This window comes from Saccostrea cucullata, unplaced genomic scaffold (assembly GCF_032062105.1).
Source record: "Saccostrea cucullata isolate Sc308-1 unplaced genomic scaffold, CSIRO_AGI_Scuc_v1 ctg1125, whole genome shotgun sequence".
In the NCBI taxonomy this organism is placed as follows: Eukaryota; Metazoa; Mollusca; class Bivalvia; order Ostreida; family Ostreidae; genus Saccostrea; species Saccostrea cuccullata.
The window spans coordinates 67588-94252 of NW_026930029.1; the positions used below are offsets into that span (position 1 = coordinate 67588).

At 34.0% G+C, this 26665-nt stretch overlaps 1 long non-coding RNA gene across 1 annotated transcript; it reads left to right on the forward strand.

The window, feature by feature from the left end:
* Nucleotides 1-23416: 23416 nt before the first annotated feature.
* On the forward strand, nt 23417-26455 carry LOC134282760 (uncharacterized). The gene is made up of 2 exons (XR_009995349.1): nt 23417-23526; nt 26200-26455. It is a non-coding gene; the product is annotated as an uncharacterized LOC134282760 (long non-coding RNA).
* The last annotated feature ends 210 nt before the right edge of the window (nt 26456-26665 follow it).

Genomic DNA, 26665 nt, shown 5'->3' on the forward strand with positions numbered 1-26665 from the left:
TCACATATGAACTCTAAACAAATGGATTCGTCGTTAAAATTTTAAGTACTGTGATTTATAATTTTATCTCAAGCCATGAGAGGCCACTTTTTGCCTCTAGAATGGAAGTTGATCTTATTCTACCATTTAGGCCGTGGTTAGATAGCTAGAAAAAGCGAAGTGTGTGTCACCTGAACAATATTTTAGATGTGTATGTATTCTACCGCAGATATAAGCATAAATACCATTCGTCCCTAAAAAAATCGGTTAAATTGCATTACAGAAGCCTGCACTGATCTTATTCCTACCTCCTGAATAAAACATAATAACAATTTACATGTAACAGATACATGTACCCTTGGGCAGAAATTTTGCATGATTGAGAGCATGACCCTAAAAAACTCAAACAGATGCACACTCGTATTTGGGGGGGGGGGGGAGGGGAAAGGGGGTGTCACACGAGAAAACTCTTTTTGTGTTATTTAGTAGGTTTGGAGTAAGGATCCAAAATTAAAATCATGTGTACAATACTAAAATTTAATTTAAAAAAAAAAATTCAGATATTTACTACAGCATGAAGGTTTGATAATTTCCTTTTATTGACTTTATTGATGACTTTAACTTTTCTATCGTCAATTTCCCTTACTTATTAAGCAATATACCTTCATCACCTGCATACGGAGTAAATATATCTCAGTTGATTCGATACGCAGGAGCGTGCTCTATTTATGAACAATTTCTTAAACGAGGTAAATTATTGACAAGTAAGTTGATGAAACAAGAATATCAACAGTCTCGTTTAAAGTCATCATTTCGTAAGTTCTATGGTCCATACAATGACCTTGTACAAATACAGTTTATCATTGAGTCAAATGCTGACTGACGTTTTTCATACCAATTGTTAGTCCATTATTTATACACTGAATTGACGACGGATTTTTTCCGTTATTTCCTGGTCATACACACGGCGGGTGTGACCGGTCGGCAGGGGATGCTCACTCCTCCATGGCACCTAATCCCACCTCTGATGTTTTGGAGGTCCGTGTTTGCTCTGCTCTTATTTTGTATATTGTTTAATAGACGTTGAGATTGAATACTGTTCGTTATCTCCATATCCTTCTTTCATACATGAAGTTAAAATGCATAAATTCTTTGAAAATCTTCTTCCCTGTTCCTGGGTATTAAATACATTCAACAATAAGATATAAGTTATAATGAGCAAAAATGTATTTTTGAAAATGAATAATTTCATGGGTTTAGGGTTCTGGTGTTAGCGATGCTTTACTGATAACATAGTAAATATGATTAGTTCTTTGAAAATCTTTTTCTCTGTTCCTTTGTATTAAACAAACTAAGTACATAGTTATAATGAGGGAGAATGCCTCTTCCAAAATTGTGATTTTTATTGCCCCTGGGTCAGTAGTTCTGGAAATGGGTGGAGGGGGCCCATGTGTTTATACGAGAATAGTGGAAATACATCATTTGCAATTTATTATGGAAATATCTTATAATGCTTGCACATCATTTTTGCCAACATTTATTTCATCAAGAGAAATAGCTTACTTTTCGAAGTGAACATTCTAAACAAGCATGCATTATACAGCATTTTATCGATAGATGTATTTTACGTATTCTAAAATGAGTTCAAAAGATTTCGGCACACTGATGAAATAGTTTCACATAATACTCAATAACATTATCCTTTTAACTCCCAGAGACGCATTTGGACGCACTTTCACCATCACAGACATTAAACTGTTGGTGTTTTGTAAAGAATTGGGATACAACACAACAATTGATATTTTCATAAACTAGAGAAGAAACTGAACATTTTTGCTACACAAAGTTTTTCTCTGTGATGTTAAGAAATTATCAAAAACTTGAAGTGAATATTGCATAACCTACCAGGGAGTTGATAAAATTACGCATATGACTGATTTTTAGCTATCTTCTTTAAGCTTTATCTTTATTACAACTCAAAATGAAATAAAAATAAATTCCATAACCCAAAAGCTGGGAACTTTTTCAACCTTTTTATGATGGTCTTTGTAAGGTACTTGCTTTCGCTATAGAGAAATTTGTTGTTGAATATTGAATATATTATGAGTAAAACACACAAAATGCACTATGACGTCATTTTGACGTTTTACATGTACAATGAAATTGTATATGAACGCAATGTAAATCAAACCGATTCTTTTGATACTTAGAACAGATTTTTTTAAATGACTTATTTGTAAAGAAGAGTCAATGTTCGACATGACCTGAGCCATAAACATGAAAATAAATTCCATAGCTTTCGGAGAGATATATTCAAGTACATGTAGTAATAGTCAATGGCCCAGCCCCCCGATTGCGCGCACCCATTGTTTCAGAAATCCTTGTCGGATTTGTGTCATTCCTACATGTACATGTACTTAAGAACAATTAATCAAATAATTAGATATTATCGTAACCAATTTCCATATTATTTAAAATGAAAAAATAGATACAAGCATATTAATCTCTTCTTTCATCAACTTTTTTTGAGTCTTGATATTTTTAAATAACATTTATTGAAAAGAGAACGGGTTTTTACGAAGGAAACAGGATAGGTTATATACACAGGGGACATGCAGTAGCATGCTAAATTTGAATTTATGTAATGACTATATATATAGTCATAACGTAAATTCAAATTTAGCATGTTACTGGTCCCTATGTTCAGATTCAGACATTTCCACTTGAATAAAAGAAATTATGAGAAAAATTCGTTTTCAAACAGAGAGAGAGAGAGATGTCACTGAGTTGCATTCAATTCCATTGTCTGTGTAAACCATAATAAGATGGATATATGGTCCCAACTAACCACTCCAATAATTAAATGTATTCACATTATATTTCAGATTCAATTTCCTAGTATATTTTTTTTTCACAGAAATGTAAAGCGTTCTTGGAATCTATGCATCTGTATATATTATAAATATATTCATAAATGTACATAATGTACTTGCATGCATGATTTTATGTCACATATGAACTCTAAACAAATGGATTCGTCGTTAAAATTTTAAGTACTGTGATTTATAATTTTATCTCAAGCCATGAGAGGCCACTTTTTGCCTCTAGAATGGAAGTTGATCTTATTCTACCATTTAGGCCGTGGTTAGATAGCTAGAAAAAGCGAAGTGTGTGTCACCTGAACAATATTTTAGATGTGTATGTATTCTACCGCAGATATAAGCATAAATACCATTCGTCCCTAAAAAAATCGGTTAAATTGCATTACAGAAGCCTGCACTGATCTTATTCCTACCTCCTGAATAAAACATAATAACAATTTACATGTAACAGATACATGTACCCTTGGGCAGAAATTTTGCATGATTGAGGGCATGACCCTAAAAAACTCAAACAGATGCAAACTCGTATTTGGGGGGGGGGAAAGGGGGTGTCACACGAGAAAACTCTTTTTGTGTTATTTAGTAGGTTTGGAGTAAGGATCCAAAATTAAAATCATGTGTACAATACTAAAATTTAATTTAAAAAAAAAATTCAGATATTTACTACAGCATGAAGGTTTGATAATTTCCTTTTATTGACTTTATTGATGACTTTAACTTTTCTATCGTCAATTTCCCTTACTTATTAAGCAATATACCTTCATCACCTGCATACGGAGTAAATATATCTCAGTTGATTCGATACGCAAGAGCATGCTCTACGTATGAACAATTTCTTAAACGAGGTAAATTATTGACAAGCAAGTTGACGAAACAAGAATATCAGCAGTCTCGTTTAAAGTCATCATTTCGTAAGTTCTATGGTCCATACAATGACCTTGTCAGCAAATACAGTTTATCATTGAGTCAAATGCTGACTGACGTTTTTCATACCAATTGTTAGTCCATTATTTATACACTGAATTGACGACGGATTTTTTCCGTTATTTCCTGGTCATACACACGGCGGGTGTGACCGGTCGGCAGGGGATGCTCACTCCTCCATGGCACCTAATCCCACCTCTGATGTTTTGGAGGTCCGTGTTTGCTCTGCTCTTGTTTTGTATTGTTTTATGGATGTTGAGATTGATTGATTGATTGATTGTTTACTGTTTAACGTCCCTCTCCAGAATAGTTCACTGATATGGAGACGTCACCATTGCCGGTGAAGGGCTGCAAATTTAGGCCTTTGCTAGGCACTTACGGCCTTTGAGCAGGGAGGGATCTTTATCGTGCCACACCTGCTGTGACACAGGACCTCGGTTTATACGGTCTAATCTGAAGGACCACCCCATTTAGTCGCCTTTTACGACAAGCAAGTGGGTACTGAGGACCTATTCTAACCCGGATCCCCACGGAGTCTTGAGATTGAATACTGTTCGTTATCTCCATATCCTTCTTACTGCACACATGCAGTTTCTTTTTGCTGGTGTTATTAGTATTTAGGCCCAGTTAAGCCTTTGATTTAGCTCTAAATTTGACTAAGGGGTGCTCCGTCTATTATACATAATCGATAGAACGACCTCACATTGTGACCGGTCCGAAGGGAATGCTTACTCCTCCTATAGGTCCTTGATCTCATATTTGGATTTCCTAAGGTTCTGTGGGTTTTATCCTGCTCACAAACTTGTATTGTATTCTTGTAATTTATATTGCATTTTAGGTTTATTTAGGTAAATGACTTGTTGCTGACTTCACCTTTTTAAATCATTTCACTTGACCAGTAAAAAGCCATTGTCATAAACACTCGTAAGTCGTTAAACATGTAATTGTAATAAATCACGATTCAAAAAGATCACACTTTGCTATATGTATGCATATTCGCTACCAAGTACAACATTTTTTTTGTTTCACTATGGGATAGTCTTTTTTCCAATTCCCTGGGGATAGGGGGGGGGGGGTAGGTTACAATCTGAATGACATTATATCTTTGTCTATAACATACTTCTAGGAAGTATTATTTATCTAAATAATTTTTTAGTCCACACAGAGTTTAAAGCAAGTCTTTATCAAACTTGATCAAATTAAAGAACTTGGGATTAACTAAACAAAATCCCTCATAGAATAGTTCTTTATGCTCACTCCTCCATGGCATCCGATCCCACCTCCGATGTCCGTTTTTGCTCTGCTCCTATTTTGTATTGTTTTATGGACGTTGATATTGAATAATATTTGTTATCTCCATATCCTTTACAGATTAGCCGGGATTACAAGTATGTATGTGTATTTAGGAAGCTGAGCAAGTTGATTATACTGTTACAAAAAATAAATAAAACCGAGCAAGTATGTAGAATATTTGCTAGATGATCGCTTGAAAAAAGGAAAAATGCGCTATTGAATATCAAAGTCGCCTTTTTGTTTTTTTTTTAAATGCTGTGTAAATAAGACGATGCAAGTTTAATCAGCTCAACAATATTGGTAAAACTTGCTTTTTTCATAACAGAAATCAACGGAAAATTGTTATTCAACAAATTCATTCCAAAACTTTTGTCGATTCACAAGGGGGTATCTTTGTAAAAATTTATAAATATATCATTTTACATTATTAGTTAAACATATGGAAAAAATGAAAGATCATCTATCCATATCCATAGGTATTTTGAAATCTAAGTTCTATTTTAAAGTCTGGTGACTTTTCAATGGACAAACATCTTCTACCCCCCTAATAAAAAGAGTTGTATTTACCGGTAAGCAATTAACAATTCGATTACTATTAAAATTAAAATTCACACTTAAATTGAACTAAAAGGGTGTTAAATGTATGACGGACTCGAAAGAGAGTGTGCAAAGTTCTTTTCCATGGCGCTGTGGCCGTCTTTTCGATGAACTAGTGATATTGTTGTATGTTCGAGCACAGATTGTTGGGAATTCTCGGATCCATATTGCTGGAATCTGTAAGCACGAAATTTTATTCTATCATAAAACACTAGTAACTTGACGGGGGGGGGGTGATGTCAATAACGACTGTGCATTACACATGTACATGTACATCTAAAACACAAAGCACCGTTCACAGTATCTGTCGCTCCGTGATAGGGAGGTCGTGGGTTCGAATCTCGGCCGTGACTGGCCTAAGTCGATATAATATGGGTAGAAATTGTTCCTTAGTCAAGTGATCAGCACTTGAAGAAAAAGTGAAAGTTGTGGTACCTTCGAATGAGATCTTATAAATCGAGGTCCCATGTCACTGAAGGCGTTGACACGATAAAGATCCCTCACTCTCAATGGCCCTGAGTACCGGGTCAAGGTCAAAATTTATTGCCCTTTGTCGGTATGAGGTGACATCTCTACATGAGAGAAAAAATTTCGAATGGACGTAAAACAACATACAATCAATCAATGTAAGATATATGACTTTTTTCCACGGAGAAAAAGGGTATTTAAGGCGAGATATTTTCTTACATAATTTTTAAGACATCAAATCAACATTTAGCTAACGAATATGAAATCTCTCGGTAGTATTCATTGCAATATTCTTCCTCATTACCCTTCGACCAACGTTTTATAAAGTCAATCTTAGTAACGTTATTTGTAATTTCAATGTGCAGCATGGTATTGAATACGTGGTATTTTTCCTCGTTCTATTGAAATTGTAATAATCCTTAAGATGTACTCTACTCAAAATTCCAATTTTCTGTTGCCATGGCAACAATTTTCATTGAAATAAAAGTACTAAAATTAAAAAAAAAATTGTATATGAAAGTGTTCTATCTGTACTAAGATTTATTGAAATCAATCAAAAACTGTAAGAGGGAAAGCGATTTGAAAATTGCTTATTTCAATTAAGCAGCTGTACCAGAAGGCCTTACCCTGCTTACGGATGACGGACATTACGTAATTGTCAAACCCTCTCTTTCAAATAAAATTGACCAATATGACCTAAATCTAATTGGCAATATGCTTTGTTATAATAGTATCACTAAATCTTCTGTTATGGAAGAGTTATTTGTAAATTTGGTTGTATTTCTGGGAAGTAAAAAGGGAAAAAAAGACATATTTTGGCAAATATGGGTCTTATTCGTTGCCGTGGCAACCGCAATGTCATTTTACTTTACGTAATCAAATACTTTAGGATCTAATCTTTCAGAAAATATATGTTACTTTATGTAAAAGTGACTAGAAAATGTTAAAATCTCTGCTCGAAATTTTTTTTTAATTTTGCAGTAAAACGCAAAATTTCTGGTAGTTAAAGGGTTATGCATACTAATGGAGGACAAATGAATTTTCAGCATTGAGATACTAGTAATTATTTTTTTTATTTTTAGCTGATCCTAATACTCTGAAGCAGGAGAATAAGGAGTTGAAGGACCTGACCATCTGTAAGATCTGCCTGGATGAGAAAGTCTCCATCGCATTTCTGTCCTTCGGTCATCTGGTATTCTACCCCCAGTGTGCCTCCGCCCACACGAAATGCCCCATAGGTAGGAAGAACATTAAAGGGACTGTTAGAACTAACCTTGCTTTGTAAAGAAAAGTACAACAAGATGAACAGCAAATTAATGTGAATGAAGAATCATATTAAAGAACATAGAAAATTACAATTATATAGAAATATACTTTTGTAAAATTAAGAGAAGACAGCAAAATATCAAAGTGTTTTACTTGATGGGAAAAGTAAAATATAACCTGTTTATAATCTGTTTATAAATTCAAATCATAAAAGTAAGTTTAGATGAAAACATCTCTAAAAAAATATCAAAAATGGAGCATATCCTATATTCAAGAATTTGCAATAACGAGAATTTATATGGAAGGCAGGCATAATATTATGAGCATGTCAAAGATATCATGAAATATGTATACTATACATGCATGCTGTACGAGAGTTGTCCAAAAAATAGAAGAAGAAGGATATGGAGATAACGAACAGTATTCAATCTCAAAGTCCATAAAACAATGCAAAACAAGAGCAGAGCAAACACGGACCCCCGAAACATCAGAGGTGGGATCAGGTGCCATGGAGGAGTGAGAATCCCCTGCCGACCGGTGCTCCTTGTCATGATCAAGAAATAACGGAAAAAATCCGTCATCAATTCAGTGTATAATAAAAGGTGAATTTTGAATGAACTGAAAACGGCTCTATTTGACGAAAAACCATGAAAAATCATTTAGGAACAGTGAAAATCTATTACCCAGGCCCCGGGATCATGAAACATCTTAAGCTTTAGTCAAAATCTTTATTCTATGATAAGTCAAGCATGCCAAAATTAAAACCTTTTTTTAATATTGCTCCACTGAGGTGTTGCTATATTCAAATTTAGAAATAGATTCCATAATTAATAAACATTTTATAGGCGATTAAAAATTTGACTTAAGTCTAAGTTTGTTTCATGATCCTGGGGCCTGGACTTATAAAAATTCTACAAATTATGTTGTGTGAATTATGTTTCAAGAAATGGAGTAAAATCAATTGAAGTTATACATCATTTTTGAAAAATAAACATAGCGTTGTCACCTTATACGACTTTTGCATCATGAAAATGTTACCTTAATTTGTGGGAAAAAAAACTTGCGAGTTTAAAAAGTGCGTTGAGCTATATATATATATCAAGTAGATACAAGGTCACGGATGAAAATTTATATAAAGCACTAAAAATGACCAACGACACGAACAATAAAAATTGTCAAATTTTCGGGACGCCCTGTTCATTCCTCAGGACAAAGAAAAGAGTTAAAAAGTCATAAGAACAAAGGAAAAAGCGAAACAAAAAACAACAAGAGCTACTACTAAACTACTAAACACTTTATATTTACATACTTAGTTACATGTTGATTTGTAAATTTTTAAGAACACTATTAAAGAAAGAATCCGGACCGCTATGAAATGCGTCCGGTCTATCGGGTATACTCGGGTGAAATGCGATTTACATAATTGAAAATGTTTATGTACAGCATTGAGTTTCAGATTTGAAGCAGTCCAAGCATGTTCAACTTATAAACAGCAAAATGAACAACATGTACATTTTCGTAGAAAGAAATCTACACAGGTCCCTTGATGTGTGATGGTTTTCTCAATAGCATCACTTCCTGTAGTTGTAGAGAAAACAACACCTGTGTGCCTTTAATCCTTTTATTCACAATTATTATCTATTTATGAATGGTAAATGCGTTTTAAAATATCAGGTCCTTTGAAGTTGACGTTTTAAATCAAGGGAGTGTTTCTATGTGTTATAAAACTAATTCATGTTTACTTAGGTTGGGGTGCATTCACTAAAGAAAATATATGGAAAGATCTAAAGATCCATGAGGAAAACGGGAAATCAGCGTCATCAGCTTCTAATGGTAAGTATTGTATTTTTATATTACCCGAGTCACCCAGACGACCTATTGGTATCCGTTTTCACACGTCGTCGTCGGTACTGCGTCATTTGTTAACATATGAACATTTTTAGCTTCTTCTCTGAAACCGCTTAACTTATTTCAGCCAATTGTAGCAAATAGAATCTATTGAAGAAGGGGAACAAAGTTCTTGAATTCCACAGTCCCTGACCCCTGAGGCTTTTTGGGTGGGACAAAATCACTAATATTAGTACAAGCTTGAAAAATCTTCTTCTTTACTACTTACCCCCCGTTCACACAGAGCTGCGACTCTACGGCGATCATCCCGTTCAAGCAACGATCTGAAATTTTCTTAGATCGGGGCAGATTGCAGCCGATCGGCGTCAAAATAGAGCAATTTGGCAAATTATGGTCTTCGTTACGACCTTACTACGATGTCTCTACGTCAAACGCACTGCTAACAAGCTTCTACTACGATGTTACGCAGACCGTTGCCGACAAGCAGCCGTGTTTAGTGCGTTTACGCTACGCTGCCACTACGACATTGAAGACCATACTACGACGCTACACAGACCTAGATGACTGTACCGCGATGTCTCTAAGGTGGTGCCGATCATATTACGATTGCATTACGCTTCTAGTACGATTTTGGTGATGATGTAAATATATCTTGAAACTGCAGATTTTTGTAGTATAATTTTAGCGATGTCAATACATATTTTGCGACCGCAGTCTTTTTCCGGCCTTTACCACATGGTTTTGGGCATTTTCAATTATTATAACTGTAACAAGATGTGAAAATGCTCAATTGTAAATGATCATTAAGTATAGTGCCACCCTTTACATGTAGTTAACAGATGATGATTGGTCAAATATCGGCGGTATAAGAACAAACTCTTGTCTGATAGGTCGTGATATGATCGGCGCAAGGTCATTGTAGGTCTTCGTAGGATCTTCAGGCACGTAGAGAGATCGTAGTGAGAACATAGTACGAACGTAGAGGGAGCGTTGTATTAGCGTGCTTGGTAAATTCTTGCGCTCTCACGGCGCTTTTACTACGATCATGAAGATCTCTCTACGATGCTTCCGCGCTGCTTGTACGATTACGGCGCTTCTACTACGCCCTACGACTTTACCCCGATTCTTGTTGGCCACGATCTCACCACGCTTGTTTTGAACATGTTCAAAATAAGCGTGGTGAGAGCGTAGAGCTCTCCGATCATGAAGACCCTACTGCGATCATACTACGTTTCTGAAGACCCCACGACGTTCCTCCTGCGATTTGTCACGATCGACCACGCTTTTGACCACACTTTGATCGTAGTAGAAGCGGCGTCTATGTGTGAACGGGGGGTTAACGTTGGTACGAATATGCATGTAATGGGCCCTGCGACCAAAATTTCGAAATTCATGGCCCAGGATCTAGGGCGGGGCTAAATAAATAATACAGTGAAAATGATTTTCCCCTTGAAAATCATCTTCTCTGCTCCTTGGTATTCAATGAACAAACTAAGTACATTGGTATAATGAGCAAGAATGCCTCTACCTAAATTTTGAATTTCATGACTTCAGGATCAGGAAATCTGGTGTTAGGACGGAGCTGTAGGTATTATATAGTGGAAATACATCATTGAAAATCCTATCTGTTCCTGGGTATTAAATAAACATAGTATACGAGGGTTTTCCAAAAAGTTCGTGGACAATGACGTTTTTGTTAAAATAAATGGTTCTCTCTGCATCTATTGTATATCAAAATATTTCTCATGAAAAAATAAGTCAGAATTATTTATTTTTTATTGATGAAACTTGATATTTTTGTAAAAATCGGGGTCTTTAAAGACTGCAGATTGTGTTGACGGACCAGTCTGACGTTACACTAATTTCATTATAATGTCAAACATTTGCATTTTGACTTAACACATGTTCATGGACACACACAAGATTTCATTTTTAAGGCGCAACGCACTTCGAAGTGCTAGCAATAATCTTTAAGTATAGATTATAATTAATTTAAATTTTAAGATTCAAAATAATACACACAAATTTAAGAGCGTCATCTAAATTAACACTTTGTATACCCAAACTGAACAGCCCAGTCCGACATTGCGCTAGTTTCATAACAACGTCATGAATAGAAATTTCCATTTACAGTAATTAATTACATGTGTTTTTAAATTCTTGTAGTGTCTTTGAATTTATACACACTGTTGAGAAATCGTATATTCTAATCCTAAATCGATACATTCAATATATTTCAATAATTTTGAGTTGTTTTAACAAACATTTTGTCTCTTACATCGTTTCAACCGTTAAAAAACCTAATTTTTTGACCGGACGCTGCCCCGTGCCGATGGACGACGTCACTTTTTCTGTTGAGTTTTGACACGTACTTGCTAAGGTTTTCTTTGTGTGTTTTCGTTGTCTATATAGTTAGCGATATTTAAGATATCATAAAATGATAATAACATTTTTATTTGTGTTACATAAAATTTTTATTAATTTTTGGCATGTTTTATATAGAAAATAATCATTTTAAGCCGAACTCTTTATATCAGAGTTTACATCATTTTAACCTTGGCCCATGCGCACTGTCCGCGACCTCTAAAGGCCCCGATTTTTACAAAATATAAAGTTCCATCAATAAAAACTAAATCATTCTGACTTGTTTTTTCATAAGAAATATTTTGACATACAACAGATTTATATAGAACCATATATTTTCACAAAAATGTCATTGTCCACGAACTTTTTGGACAACCCTCGTATAGTTATGATGATAAAGAATGCCTCTTCCAAAATTGGGAATTTTATAGCCCAAGGTTCAGTTTTTCTGCTGGCGGGGCTCTATTGATTTTATATTGAAAATGCAGAAATTCTTTAAAATTCTTTTTCTCTCTTCCTCGGCATTAAACAACTAAGTACGTACATAGTTAAAATGAACAAGAATGGCTCTTTTGGAGTTTTGAATTTTATGCTCCTAAGATCAGGGATTCTGGTGTAAGTGTGAGGTTCAACATTATATCTTTAAAGATCTTTTTCTCTGCTCCTGGGTATAAAACAGATGAACTACTTACATGTACATGCATATAGCCATGATGAACAAGGGCCCTTCTTCCAGAATTGTGAATTTCAAGGCCCCCGGGACCGGGGTTCCATAGAGAGGGGCTCTAATTATAAACTGAAAATGAATTGTTTGAAATATGCTCCTCAGTACATGTATTAATCAAATAAAGTATATAACGAAAATACATTATATCTTTGAAAATCTTTTTCTCTGCTCCTGGGTATAAAACAGATATGAACTACCTATAATTATGTACATGTATATAACCTTGATGAACAAGAGCCCTTCTTCTAGAATTGTGAAATTCAAGGCCTCCGGGACCGGGAGGGAGGTACCATAGAGGGGGCCTATAATTATATACTGAAAAGGAATTGTTTGAAACTGCTCCTCAGTAAATGTATTAATCAAATAAATTATAAAATGGAAATACATGATATCTTTGAAAATCTTTTCCTCTGATCCTTGGTATAAAATAGATATGAACTACCTACATGTACATGTATATAACCATGATAAACAAGGGCTCCTCTTCCTGATTTGTGAATTTCAAGGCCCCCGGGACATGGGTACCATAGAAGGGGGCTCTAATTATATACTGAAATGAATTGTTTGAAATCTGCTCCTCGGTACATGTATTAATCAGATATATTATGCAATGAAAATGCATTATTTCTTTGAAAACCTTCTTCTCTGCACCAGGGCATTTAATAAACTAACCAAGTACATAGTTGTGTTGAATAACACAGTCTCTTCCAAAATTATGAATTTCATTACTCCAGAGTTGGGGATAAGTGTGTTTATGACGGAGCTCTATTGATTTCATCACCTGCAAACAGAGTAAATATATCTAAGTTGATTCGATACGCAAGAGCGTGCTCTACGTATGAACAATTTCTTAAACGAGGTAAATTATTGACAAGCAAGTTGATGAAACAAGAATATCAACAGTCTCGTTTAAAGTCATCATTTCGTAAATTCTATGGTCGATACAATGACCTTGTCAGCAAATATAATTTATCACTAAGTCAAATGCTGACTAACGTTTTTCATACCAATTGTTAGTCCATTATTTATACACTGAATTGAAGACGGATTTTTTTCCGTTATTTCCTGGTCATACACACGGCGGGTGTGACCGGTCGGCAGGGGATGTTCACTCCTCCATGGCACCTAATCCCACCTCTGATGTTTCAGAGGTCCGTGTTTGCTCTGCTCTTATTTTGTATATTGTTTAATATACTTTAAAATCGAAAACTGTTCGTTATCTCCATATCCTTCTTTCATACATGCAGTTAAAATGCACAAATTCTTTGAAAATCTTCTTCTCCGTTCCTGGGTATTAAATACATTCAACAATAAGATATAAGTTATAATGAGCAAAAAATGTATTTTTGAAAATGAATTATTTCATGGTCCATCGGTTCGAGGTTCTGGTGTTAGCGAGGCTTTACTGATAATATAGTGAAAATGATTAGTTCTTTGAAAATCTTTTTCTCTGTTCCTTTGTATCAAACAAACTAAGTACATAGTTATAATGAGGGAGAATGCCGCTTCCAAAATTGTGATTTTTATTGCTTCTGGGTCAATAGTTCTGGCATTGGGGGGAGGGGGGTCCATTTGTTTATACGAGAATAGTGAAAATACATCATTTACAATTTATTATGAAAATATCTTATAATGCTTGCACATCATTTTTGCCAAAATTAATTTCTTCAAGAGAAATAGCTTACTTTTCGAAGTGAACATTCTAAACAAGCATGCATTATACAGCATTTTATCGATAAATGTATTTTACGTATTCTAAAATGAGTTCAAAAGATTTCGGCACACTGATAAAATAATTTCACATAATACTCAATAACATAATACGTAATAATGGAGGACAAATAAATTTTCAGTATTAAGATACTAGTAATTAATTTTTTATTTTTAGCTGATCCTAATACTCTGAAGCAGGAGAATAAGGAGTTGACCATCTGTAAGATCTGCCTGAATGAGAAAGTCTCCATCGTATTCCTGCCCTGCGGTCACCTGGTGTCCTGCCCCCAGTGTGCCTCCGCCCACACGAAATGCCCCATAGGTAGGAAGAATATTAAAGGGACTGTTAGAACTAACCTTGCTTTGTAAAGAAAAGTACAACAAAATGAACAGCAAATTAATGTGAATGAAGAATCATATTAAAGAACATAAAAAATTACAATTATATAGAAATATACTTTTGTAAAATTAAGAGAAAACAGCAAAATATCAAAGTGTTTTACTTGATGGGAAAAGTAAAATATAACATGTTTATAATCTGTTTATAAATTCAAATCATAAAAGTAAGTTAAGTGAAAACATTTCTAAAAAATATATCAAAAATGGAGCATATCTTATAATCAAGAATTTGCAATAACGAGAATTTTATATGGAAGGCAGGCATAGGAGTTCATAATATCATGAGCATGTCAAGGATATCATGAAATATGTATACTATACGTGCATGCTGTACAAGAGTTGTCCAAAAAGTAGTAGAAGAAGGATATGGTGATAACGAACAGTATTCAATCTCAAAGTCCATAAAACAATGCAAAACAAGAGCAGAGCAAACACGGACCCCCGAAACATCAGAGGTGGGATCAGGTGCCATGGAGGAGTGAGCATCCCCTGCCGACCGGTCCCCCCCGCCGTGTGCTCCTTGTCATGATCAAGAAATAACGGAAAAAATCCGTCATCAATCTAGTGTATAATAAAAGGTGAATTTTGAATGAACTGAAAACGGCTTTATTTGACGAAAAACCATGAAAAATCATTTAGGAACAGTAAAATCTATTACCCAGGCCCCGGGATCATGAAACATCTTAAGCTTAAGTCAAAATCTTTATTCTATGATAAAATTTTGTTAAAGTCAAGCATGCCAAAATTAAAACCTTTTTTTTTAATATTGCTCCACTGAGGTGTTGCTATATTCAAATTTAGAAATAGATTCCATAATAAATAAACATTTATTGGCGAGTAAGATCAATTGAAGTTATACATCACTTTTGAAAAATAAACATAGCGTTGTCACCTTATACAACTTTTGCATCATAAAAATTTTACCTTAAGTTGTGCAAAAAAACCATGTGAGTTTAAAAAGTGCGTTGAGGTATATATATATATATATATATATATATATATATATATATATATATATATATATATATATATATATATATATATATCACTAAAATGACCCACGACACGAACAATTAAAATTGTCAAATTTTCGGGACGCCCTGTTCCTTCCTCAGGACAAAGAAAAAAGTTAAAAGGTCATAAGAACAAAGGAAAAAGAAAAACAAAAACAACTAACACTACTACTAAACTACTTAACACTTTATGTTTACAAACTTAGTTATATGTTGAATTGGAAATTTTTTGAAACACAATAATTAAAGAAGAAATCCGGACCGCTATGGAATACCTCCGTTCTATCGGGTATACTCGGGTGAAGTGCGATTTACATAATTAAACGAATTAATTATGCTAATCAATTACGACAATCAGTAAATCGTACATTGTTTCATTCTCTCAATATGGTGTAACTATACTTGATAAAGAATAATCAAAGAAAAATAATACAACGGGTGTATTTTAAAATATGAATTATGATCTATTATTAATTTTGAAATATTATAGGACTTTAAAGAAATTAAAGAAATAAATCCGGACGGCTATGAAATACGTCCGGTATTTCGGGTATACTCGGGTGAAGTGCAATTTACATAATTGAACGGATTAATTATGCTAATCTATTACGACAATCAGTGAATCGTACATTGTTTCATTCTCTCAGTATGGTGTAACTATACTTGATAAAGAATAATCAAAGAAAAATAATACAGCAGGGATATTTTAAAATATGAATTATGATCTGTTATAAATTTTTTAATATTTTAGGACATATTATCGGGAAAAAAAATTTACAAAGGCGTAAACAATTCTAGCTGCAGATCTGTAGCTCTCCGAAAAAATATATATTGATAGACTGGAGAGCTACAGAGCCACCCATTGAAAAAACTGTATATTTATTGCGCACAAAAAAAATGCGCTCGGTACTCGATTTATTTCTCCATGTTTTTAAAGCTGCAATCTCAAAATATTACTAACCGTGTGTTCCTAACATATTCTTTGACTCTTTCCACAACAAAACATTCCTCATAATTGTTGTTAATAGTCCTCCTGGCCCTGATATTGCAATCATCGGACATTTCGCTTATTTATACTGCCATTTTGGTTTCAAAGATAATTCGGTCCAATATGCTTCGTTGAGATGTCAACTACGAGAGAACTTGATAGAGGAGAAAGTAATTTTTTGAAATCTTCCTTTTTTTCCAATTGAGGTAAGAATTTGGAAAAATTAATCAAGAATCGAGCGCACTTTTTTGTGCGCAATAAATATACCGTTTTTTCAATGGGTGGCACTGTAGCTCTCCGGTCTATTAATAATTTTTTTCGGAGAGCTACAGATCTGCAGCTAAAACAATTCATAGTTATGTGGGTTGTTCTAGAGTTGGTGACGCAAATTAACTGTAGAGTTAACACTAAATTGAGAGAATAATCCTGTTTAGTATCTTCAGGAATTGGGTCTAATTTACGTTCATTCTGGTGAAGTCATTCAATTTCTAAAAAAATTCCAATTCAACATGTAACTAAGTTTGTAAATATAAAGTGTTTAGTAGTTTAGTAGTAGTGCTAGTTGTTTTTGTTTTTCTTTTTCCTTTGTTCTTATGACCTTTTAACTTTTTTCTTTGTCCTGAGGAAGGGACAGGGCGTCCCGAAAATTTGACAATTTTTATTGTTCGTGTCGTTGGTCATTTTAGTGCTTTATATAAATTTCCATCCGTGACCTTGTATCTACCGGTACTTGGTAGATCGGACATTTAGGATATACAGTGTTGTTGGTTTTTTAGTGCTTTATATATATATATATATATATATATATATATATATATATATATATATATATATATATATATATATATATATATATATATATATATATATATATATATATATATATATATATATATGTACAAAATCTTTATATAATAAATCATATACCAGGTAATAGCCACAGTGTCCAGCAATAAATATTTAAAAAAAGAAAAAACGACAACACAAGTTGTAAAACGTTAGCGCTTTAATTTTAAATTTTGAATGACTGTTGGCTTTGCATTGGTGATCGCTGGTTTTGCATCTGTTGATTTTTCAAACGACTCTTTTGATTTTGTTTTTAAGTGTGTTTTTGAAATGAGACGTTAGTTTAGCATTAACGTCTTTTTTCCCTTTCCGTCGCCCATACATTACCAAAGTTTTGTGCTGTTTTTAAAATTTGTTCTTAATGAAAACATGCAATACTCGTATATAAAAAGAGTTAGGTCAAACATTAATAGAAACCCATGAGTAAGCTTCATTTAGAATTTTGTCAGAAAATTATTTGTAAATCTAAACATCCTAATTATATTTCATATTTCAATTTATGCAGCTTCGCTTCAATCTTCATCTATTAACTCCAAGTCCATTTTAGTTTTAATTTCGAAAATAAGCAATTGTGATAACAAAAGTTGCCGATTGAAAATGAGCGTTAAAATTTTCCGGTACATGTTTATGTACAGCATTGAGTTTCAGATTTGAAGTAGTCCAAGCATGTTCAACTTATAAACAGCAAAATGAACAACATGTACATTTTCGTAGAAAGAAATCTTCACAGGTCCTTGATGTGTGATGGTTTTCTCAACAGCATCACTTCCTGTAGTTGTAGAGAAAACAACACCTGTGTGCCTTTAATCCTTTTATTCACAAACATTATCTATTTATTAATGTTAAATGCGTTTTAAAATATCAGGTCCTTTGAAATTGATGTTTTAAATCAAGGGAGTGTTTCTATGTGTTATAAAACTAATTCATGTTTACTTAGGTTGGGGTGCATTCACTAAAGAAAATATATGGAAAGATCTAAAGATCCATGAGGAAAACGGGAAATCAGCGTCATCAGCTTCTAATGGTAAGTATTGTGTTTTTCTATTACCAGAGTCACCCAGACGACCTATTGGTATCCGTTTTCGCACGTCGTCGTCGGCACTGCGTCATTTGTTAACATATGAACATTTTTAGCTTCTTCTCTGAAACCGCTCAACTAATTTCAGCCAATTTTAGCAAATAGAATCTAATGAAGAAGTGGAACAAAGTTCTTGAATTCCACAGTCCATGACCCCTGAGGCTTTTTGGGTGGGACAAAATCACTAATATTAGTACAAGCTTGTTCTTTACTACTTAACGTTGGTACGAATATGCATGTAATGGGCATTGCGACCAAAATTTCGAAATTCATGGCCCATGATCTAGGGCGGGGCTAAATAAATAATACAGTGAAAATGATTTTCCCCTTGAAAATCATCTTCTCTGCTCCTTGGTATTCAATGAACAAACTAAGTACGTTGTTATAATGAGCAAGAATGCCTCTAACTAAATTTTGAATTTTATGACTTCAGGATCTGGAAATCTGGTGTTATTGAGGAGCTCTATGTATTATATAGTGAAAATACATCAACTCATTGAAAATCTTCTCTGTTCCTGGGTATTAAATAAACATAGTATACTCGTATAGTTATGATGATCAAGAATGCCTCTTCCAAAATTGGGAATTTTATAGCCCAAGGTTCAGTTTTTCTGCTCTCGGGGCTCTATTGATTTTATATTGAAAATGCAGAAATTCTTTAAAATTCTTTTTCTCTCTTCCTCGGCATTAAACAACTAAGTACGTACATAGTTAAAATGAACAAGAATGGCTCTTTTGGAGTTTTGAATTTTATGCTCCTAAGATCAGGGATTCTGGTGTAAGTGTGAGGTTCAACATTATATCTTTAAAGATCTTTTTCTCTGCTCCTGGGTATAAAACAGATGAACTACCTACATGTACATGCATATAGCCATGATGAAAAAGGGCCCTTCTTCCAGAATTGTGAATTTCAAGGCCCCCGGGACCGGGGTTCCATAGAGAGGGGCTCTAATTATAAACTGAAAATGAATTGTTTGAAATATGCTCCTCAGTACATGTATTAATCAAATAAAGTATATAACGAAAATACATTATATCTTTGAAAATCTTTTTCTCTGCTCCTGGGTATAAAACAGATATGAACTACCTATAATTATGTACATGTATATAACCTTGATGAACAAGAGGCCTTCTTCTAGAATTGTGAAATTCAAGGCCCCCGGGACCGGGAGGGGGGTACCATGGAGGGGGGCTATAATTATATACTGAAAAGGAATTGTTTGAAACTGCTCCTCAGTAAATGTATTAATCAAATAAATTATAAAATGGAAATACATGATATCTTTGAAAATCTTTTCCTCTGATCCTTGGTATAAAATAGATATGAACTACCTACATAAATTGTACATTTATATAACCATGATAAACAAGGGCCCCTCTTCCAGATTTGTGAATTTCAAGGCCCCCGGGACCTGGGTACCATAGAAGGGGGCTCTAATTATATACTGAAATGAATTGTTTGAAATCTGCTCCTCGGTACATGTATTAATCAGATATATTATGTAATGAAAATGCATTATTTCTTTGAAAACCTTCTTCTCTGCACCAGGGCATTTAATAAACTAACCAAGTACATAGTTGTGTTGAATAACACAGTCTCTTCCAAAAATATGAATTTCATTACTCCAGAGTTGGGGATAAGTGTGTTTATGACGGAGCTCTATTGATTTCATCACCTGCAAACGGAGTAAATATATCTCAGTTGATTCGATACGCAAGAGCGTGCTCTACGTATGAACAATATCTTAAACGAGGTAAATTATTGACAAGCAAGTTGATGAAACAATAATATCAACAGTCTCGTTTAAAGTCATCATTTCGTAAATTCTATGGTTGATACAATGACCTTGTCAGCAAATACAATTTATCACCAAGTCAAATGCTGACTGACGTTTTTCATATCAATTGTTAATCCATTATTTAAACACTGAATTGACGACGGATTTTTTTCCGTTATTTCCTGGTCATACACACGGCGGGTGTGACCGGTCGGCAGGGGATGTTCACTCCTCCATGGCACCTAATCCCACCTCTGATGTTTCAGAGGTCCGTGTTTGCTCTGCTCTTATTTTGTATATTGTTTAATATACTTTAAAATCGAATACTGTTCGTTATCTCCATATCCTTCTTTCAAACATGCAGTTAAAATGAACAAATTCTTTGAAAATCTTCTTCTCCGTTCCTGGGTATTAAATACATTCAACAATAAGATATAAGTTATAATAAGCAAAAATTGTATTTTTGAAAATGAATTATTTCATGGTCCATCGGTTCGAGGTTCTGGTGTTAGCGAGGCTTTACTGATAATATAGTGAAAATGATTATTTCTTTGAAAATCTTTTTCTCTGTTCCTTTGTATTAAACAAACTAAGTACATAGTTATAATGAGGGAGAATGCCTCTTCCAAAATTGTGATTTTTATTGCCCCTGGGTCAATAGTTCTGGCATTGAGGGGAGGGGGGTCCATTTGTTTATACGAGAATAGTGAAAATACATCATTTACAATTTATTATGAAAATATCTTATAATTCTTGCACATCATTTTTGCCAAAATTAATTTCATCAAGAGAAATAGCTTACTTTTCGAAGTGAACATTGTAAACAAGCATGCATTATACAGCATTTTATCGATAAATGTTTTTTACGTATTCTAAAATGAGTTCAAAAGATTTCGGCACACTGATGAAATAGTTTCACATAATACTCAATAACATAATACGTAATAATGGAGGACAAATGCATTTTCAGTATTAAGATACTAGTAATTAATTTTTTTTATTTTTAGCTGATCCTAATACTCTGAAACAGGAGAATAAGGAGTTGAAGGACCTAACCATCTGTAAGATCTGCCTGGATGAGAAAGTCTCCATCGCATTTCTGTCCTTCGGTCACCTGGTATTCTACCCCAAGTGTGCCTCCGCCCACACGAAATGTCCCATAGGTAGGAAGAATATTTAAGGGACTGTTAGAACTAACCTTGCTTTGTAAAGAAAAGTACAACAAAATGAACAGCAAATTAATGTGAATGAAGAATCATATTAAAGAACATAAAAAATTACAATTATATAGAAATATACTTTTGTAAAATGAAGAGAAGACAGCAAAGTATCATAGTGTTTTACTTGATGGGAAAAGTAAAATATAACCTGTTTATAATCTCTTTATAAATTCAAATCATAAAAGTAAGTTAAGTGAAAACATTTCTAAAAAAATTATAAAAAATGGAGCATATCTTATATTCAAGAATTTGCAATAACGAAAATTTTATATGGAAGGCAGGCATAGGAGTTCATAATATTATGAGCATGTCAAAGATATCATGAAATATGTATACTATACATGCATGCTGTACAAGAGTTGTCCAAAAAATAGTAGAAGAAGGATATGGAGATAACGAACAGTATTCAATCTCAAAGTCCATTAAACAATGCAAAACAAGAGCAGAGCAAACACGGACCCCCGAAACATCAGAGGTGGGATCAGGTGCCATGGAGGAGTGAGCATCCCCTGCCGACCGGTCACACCCGCCGTGTGCTCCTTGTCATGATCAAGAAATAACGGAAAAAAACCGTCATCAATTCAGTGTATAATAAAAGGTGAATTTTGAATGAACTGAAAACGGCTCTATTTGACGAAAAACCATGAAAAATCATTTAGGAACAGTGAAAATCTATTACCCAGGCCCCGGGAACATGAAACATCTTAAGCTTAAGTCAAAATCTTTATTCTATGATAAAACTTTGTTGAAGTCAAGCATGCCAAAATTGAAACCTTGTTTTAATATTGCTTCACTGAGGTGTTGCTATATTCAAATTTAGAAATAGATTCCATAATTAATAAACATTTTATAGGCGAAAAAATATTTGACTTAAGTCTAAGTTTGTTTCATGATCCTGGGGCCTGGACTTCTAAATTCTACCAATTATGTTGTGTGAATTATATTTCAAGAAATGGAGCAAGATCAATTGAAGTTATACATCACTTTTGAAATTAAACATAGCGTTGTCACGTTATACAACCTTTGCATCATAAAAATTTTACCTTAAATTGTGCAAAAAACCATGTGAGTTTAAAAAGTGCGTTGAGGTATATATATATATATATATATATATATATATATATATATATATATATATATATATATATATATATATATATATATATATATATATTTCCAAAATGTTTATACAATAAATTATATAATAGCCACAGTGTCCAGCAATAAATATTTAAATAAAAGGAAAGACGACAGCACAAGTTGTAAAACGTTAGCGCTTTAATTTTAAATTTTTAATGACTGTTGGTTTTGCATTGGTGATAGCTGGTTTTTGCATGTGTTGATTTTGCAAACGACTCTGTTGATTTTGTTTTTAAGTGTGTTTTTGAAATGAGACGTTAGTTTAGCATTAACGTCTTTTTTCCCTTTCCGTCGCCCATACATTTTCAAAGTTTTGTGCTGTTTTTTAAATTTGTTCTTAATGAAAACATGCAATACTCGTATATAAAAAGAGTAAGGTCAAACATCAATAGATACCCATGAGTAAGCTTCATTTAGAATTTTGTTAGAATATTATTTGTAAATCTAAACATCCTGATTATATTTCATATTTCAATTTATGCAGTTTCGCTTCCATCTTTGTCTTTTAACTCCAAGTCCATTTTAGTTTTACTTTGGAAAATAAGCAATTGTGATAACAAAAGTTGCCGATTGAAAATGAGCGTTAAAATTTTCCGGTACATGTTTATGTACAGCATTGAGTTTCAGATTTGAAGCAGTCCAAGTATGTTCAATTTATAAACAGCAAAATGAACAACATGTACATTTTCGTAGAAAGAAATCTTCACAGGTCCTTGATGTGTGATGGTTTTCTCAATAGCATCACTTCCTGTAGTTGTAGAGAAAACAACACCCGTGTGCCTTTAATCCTTTTATTCACAAAAATTATCTATTTATGAATGTTAAATGCGTTTTAAAATATCAGGTCCTTTGAAATTGACGTTTTAAATCAAGGGAGTGTTTCTATGTGTTATAAAACTAATTCATGTTTACTTAGGTTGGGGTGCATTCACTAAAGAAAATATATGGAAAGATCTAAAGATCCATGAGGAAAACTGGAAATCAGCGTCATCAGCTTTTAATGGTAAGAATTGTGTTTTTCTTTTACCTGAGTCACCCAGACGACCTGTTGGTATCCGTTTTCGCACGTCGTCATCGGCACTGCGTCATTTGTTAACATATGAACATTTTTAGCTTCTTCTCTGAAACCGCTCAACTAATTTCAGCCAATTTTAGCAAATAGAATCTATTGAAGAAGGGGAACAAAGTTCTTGAATTCCACAGTCCCTGACCCCTGAGGCTTTTGGGGTGGGACAAAATCACTAATATTAGTACAAGCTTGAAAAGTCTTCTTCTTTACTACTTAACGTTGGTACGAATATGCATGTAATGGGCATTGCGACCAAAATTTCGAAATTCATGGCCCATGATCTAGGGCGGGCTAAATAAATAATACAGTGAAAATGATTTTCCCCTTGAAAATCATCTTCTCTGCTCCTTGGTATTCAATGAACAAACTAAGTAGATAGGTATAATGAGCAAGAATGCCTCTACCTAAATTTTGAATTTTATGACTTCAGGATCTGGAAATCTGGTGTTAGGGCGGAGCTCTATGTATTATATAGTGAAAATACATCAACTCTTTGAAAATCTTCTCTGTTCCTGGGTATTAAATAAACATAGTATTTAGTTCTGATGATCAAGAATGCCTCTTCGAAAACTGGGAATTTTATAGCCCAAGGTTCAGCTTTTTTGTGCTGTAACCTTAGGGGGGGGGGACTCTATTGGTTTTATAGTGAAAATGCAGAACTTATTTGAAACTTTTTTTCTCTCTTCTTGGGCATTATACAACTTACTAAGTACGTACATAGTTAAAATGAACAAGAATGCCTCTTTCAGAGTTTTGAGTTTTATGGTCCTAGGGTCAGGGATTCTAGTGTTAGGGTGAGGTTCTACAGATTTGAAATGCAATTTTAGTTCCCCTATCCTTCATTTTGATATTTAGTTAGCAATCAAAGCAATTGTTAAGTGTATAGTAAGGCTGAGCAATGGTGCCTCTTTCAAAATAGTAAATTCCATGGCGTATAGTTTAAAACATGAACCACATTCAATCATGGAAAGTTGTTGCATGATGCTCAGGTGATTATGACCTACATGTATATGGCCTCTTGTATTAATATGTAATGTCAGTCAAAGTATCTTAAATTGTATCATGTTATATTGGCCATCGGAAGCTTTATGTATACATTACCTTGGTGACCAAGTTGTTCAATAACAACTGTTCAAAAAAATGACTTAGACTGAAATAAGATTTTGTTCTGGTACATGTACAAGGTACATGTAACAGAAATGGTCTGTTTTGAACACGTTTTGATTTAAATAATGAATCATGGCTTTAAGCCTTTCGACTAGCCGATTTGTCCGCTTCAGACGAGCATCTCGCAGAGAGACGGTCGCAGTGCGTGGGGTCAGCAATCAAGAGAGTGCTGATCAACACAGTGAGCAAATGGTCTTTACTTAAGGCTTTCTAAAACCTTCACCAAGTCAGGAAATTCTATTTGAGCCACATGAGTAAACTTAAGTGACCTATTGCTATCCGTTTTTGTCCGCCGCCGTTCGTCGTCTGTCCTCCATCGTGTGTTAACATTTGAAATTTGAACATTTTCAGCTTCTCTGTAACCGCTTAAACAATCTGGCACAAAGCATAAAAGTGTAAATTTGGAAAATTTGTAAATTTCATGGTCCAAGCCCCTTCCTTCTGGGGCCTGAGGGGTTGGATCAAAACCAGGAAAATGAATGCAATCTTTAAAAATCATCTTCTCTCCTCGAAGATATCAAGCAGTTCTTCTGTTGCCATAAATGTAATTAGCATGGATTCCTCTACCAAAATAGTGCAATTCATCGCCCCAGGGTCAGAGATTCTAGTGCTAGAGCGGGGCTAAATAAATTATAAAATGAAAATACATTAGTTCTTTGAAAATCTTCTTCTCTGCTCCAGGGCATTAAATAAACTAACCAAGTACACATGTACATAGTTATGCTGAATAAGACTGTCTCTTCCAAAATTGTGAATTTCATTCTTCCAGGGTTGGGGTAAGTGTGTTTATGACGGGGCTCTATTGATTATATACATTTAGTGAAAATCTTCTTCTCTGTTCCTGGTTATTAAATACATTTACCAATTTGATGGTTATAATAACCAAAAATGTCTTTTCAAAAATGGTGAATTTCATGGTCCCTGGGTTCGGGGTTCTGGTGTTTGGGATGCTTTACTGAAAATATAGTGAAAATACATTAGTTGTTTGAATATCTTTTTCTCTGTTCCTTAGTATTAAACAAACTAATTCGTAAGTACATAATTATAATGAGGGATATTGCCTCTTCCAAAATTGTGAATTTTATTGCCCCTGGGTCAGTAGTTCTGGTGGAGGGGGGTCCAACTGTTTAAACGAGAATAGTGAAAATACATCATTTGCAATTTATTATGAAAATATCTTATAATGCTTGCACATCATTTTTTCCAAAATTAATTTCATCAAGAGAAATAGCTTACTTTTCAAAGTTAACATTCTAAACAGGCATGCATTATACAGCATTTTATCGATAAATGTAATTTACGTATTCCAAATGAGTTTAAAAGATTTCGGCACACTGATGAAATAGTTTCACATAATATTCAATGACATAATGCATAATAATGGAGGACAAATGAATTTTCAGCATTGAGATACTAGTAATTAATTTTTTTTATTTTTAGCTGATCCTAATATGCTGAAGCAGGAGAATAATGAATTGAAGGACCTGACCATCTGTAAGATCTGCCTTGATGAGAAAGTCTCAATCGTATTCCTGCCCTGCGGTCACCTCATGTCCTGCCCACAGTGTGCCCCCATTCTCACCAAATGCCCATCTGTAGGACAAACGTCAAAGGGATTGTAAGAACCAACCTTATAGAGAAACGTATAACCAAATGAACAGCAAATTAATGTGAATGAAGAACTATGATAAAGAACCCCAAAAATTGCAATTACAGTAGAAATATATACCTTTGTAAAATTGAAAGAAGAAAACAAAATATCAAAGAGCATTAATTGATGTGAAAAGTAAAATATAAACAAATAATCTGTTTATGAATTTAAATCATAAAGTTTAGATGAAAGCATTTCTTATTTTAAAATGAAGGTCTGTGATTGTCAGAAAATTTTTTCATGCAGTGTTACGTT